Genomic DNA, 2,500 nt, shown 5'->3' with positions numbered 1-2,500 from the left:
CAAGGGTCAAGGTCAAGGCCATGCAAGGTGCATCATATGGAAGCATTTGTTTCGAAATTTGATGAAATTTCTATTTTTTTTGGAATCTTTGACCCTGGGCGAACTTTTAGAGGTCAAGGTCAAAGGTCAAGGTCAAGGCCATGCAAGGTGCGTCTTTCCATGAGCTAAAATATGAACCAAGTCTGAAGTCTCTACGATGACGAGAACCGAAGTTTATCGCCAATTTGACGTTTTGTGAGACCTTGACCTTGACCTTTGACCTTTAGCCTTTGCCATCAAAACTTTAAAGGGTTCTATTCTGGATGGACACAAAGCTTCCTTGAAAAATTGGTTGAGATATCCGCAAAATTGTGCACAGGAGACTGTTAACGAACAAACAAACAAATAAATAAATAAGCATACTGACCGGACCGAAAATATAACCTCCTCCAACTTCGTCGGCGGAGGTAATAATAATAATAATAATAATAATAATAATAATAATAATAATAATAATAATAATAATAATAATAATAATAATAATAATAATAATAAGTAAGATAATGATGATGAGAGAGAGAGAGAGAGAGAGAGTGAGAGAGAGAGAGAGAGAGAGAGAGAGAGAGAGAGAGAGAGAGAGAGAGAGAGAGAGAGAGAGAGAGAGAGAGAGAGAGAGAGAGAGAGAGAGAGAGGTGACTTGAGTTAGGATGATTATGAGGAAAATTTATTTAATCATATTTCGCATTTCTGTTTATAGCCCCTAAAACGTCTCTTTCAGTTTATTTACACATTTAATTTTTATTCTTATGTTTTCTGCTTCTCTCTTCTTCCTCCTCCTTTTAATTCTTCCTCTTCTTTTTTTCTTCCTCTTTCTCCTCTTTCTCTTCCGTTCATTTTTCTCCTCTTTCTTCTTTTTCTTTCTCTTCCTTTTCTTCCTTCCTCTCCTCTTCCTCTTCTTCTTCCTTCTTTCTTTACTTTCCTCTTCTATATTCCTCTTGACACACCTCCGTATTTTCTCGTACTCCTCCTATCCCTCCTCCTCCTCCTCCTCCTCCTCTTCCTCCTCCTCCTCATTACTTTATGGCCTCCTCCTCCTCCTTCTCTTCCACCTTATTACCTTTTCATTGCCTTGCTCCTCCTCCTCCTCTTCCTCAACCTTCTCCTCCTCCTCCTCCTCCTCCTCCAATTCATGTCCTTTCTACTTTCCAACCTCGTTTCTCTCTCTCTCTCTCTCTCTCTCTCTCTCTCTCTCAGTATATATTCATTTACATACGTTTGTGATAAGATAGTTGAAAGAGAGAGAGAGAGAGAGAGAGAGAGAGAGAGAGAGAGAGAGAGAGAGAGAGAGAGAGAGAGAGAGAGAGAGAGAGAGTTTTTTTATCCACATACTCCTCCTTTTTCTCCTCTTCCTGCGCCTCCTCCTCCTCCTCCTCCTCCGCCTCCTCCTCCTCCTCCTCTCTCTTCCTTCCCTTCCTTCCTCTTCCTTTCCTCTCTCCTCTTCTCCTTTCTCTCTTCCTTCTCTTCCTCTTCCTCCTCCTTCTCTCTCTCTCTCTCTCTCTCTCTCTCTCTCTCTCTCTCTCTCTCTCTCTCTCTCTCTCCTCCTCTCTCCTCCTCCTTCCTTCCTTCCCTCCTCCTCACCTCCCTTTCCTCCCTCCCTGCATCTTATTCTTTTCCTCCCTCCTCTGTATTACGTCATTACCACGCCCCTCCCTTTCTCTCCTCCCTTATTTTTAATCTCCCTCTCTCCCTTTCTAGGCCTCCCTTTATTATGTGTGATTCTCTCTCTCTCTCTCTCTCTCTCGCTCTCTCTCTCTTGTTACCTCTCTTTTTTCCTTCACTTTTTATGTAATTTTTCTCCTTCTCGTCCTTTTCTTCGTGCTCTTCCTTCTCTTCTTCTTAATTCTCCTCCTCTTTCTCCTCCTCTTTCTCCTCCTCCGTCTCCTCCTCTTCACTCAACCTCTACACCACTATTTCCTCTTCTTTCCTCTCGCTTCTCTTTTTCTCTCTTTATTTTCCTCTGCTACAGAACGAGAGAGAGAGAGAGAGAGAGAGAGAGAGAGAGAGAGAGAGAGAGAGAGAGAGAGAGAGAGAGAGAGAGAGAGAGAGAGAGAGAGAGAGAGATTTACATAGATTTACATAGAAAATCAGACCACACAGACCCCATGGTCCAGACTTGGTGGTCTGTCCTTAAACCTAAGTGATTTTACATTAATCAGAAGACTCCAAAACGTTGCATTTCTACTCTAGTTGATATTAACTTGAAGGAAGTGACGGTCGAGCTTATTTTTGAAGGAGTCAATCGTGTTACACTGGACCACTGACGGTGGAAGCTTATTCCATTCTCGCACTACAACGTTGGTGAAGAAAAATTTGGTGCAGTCTGAATTTACCTGTCTACATCTGAGTTTTACGCCATTGTTCCTCGTGCGCAAAGTGTCATCGATCATAAACAATGTTGATCTGTCTACATTCGTGAAACCATTAAGTATTTTAAAACATTCGATCAGTTTTCCTCGGAGGC

Source organism: Eriocheir sinensis, chromosome 69 (assembly GCF_024679095.1).
Source record: "Eriocheir sinensis breed Jianghai 21 chromosome 69, ASM2467909v1, whole genome shotgun sequence".
In the NCBI taxonomy this organism is placed as follows: domain Eukaryota; kingdom Metazoa; phylum Arthropoda; class Malacostraca; order Decapoda; family Varunidae; genus Eriocheir; species Eriocheir sinensis.
This window is presented reverse-complemented; position numbering follows the sequence as displayed.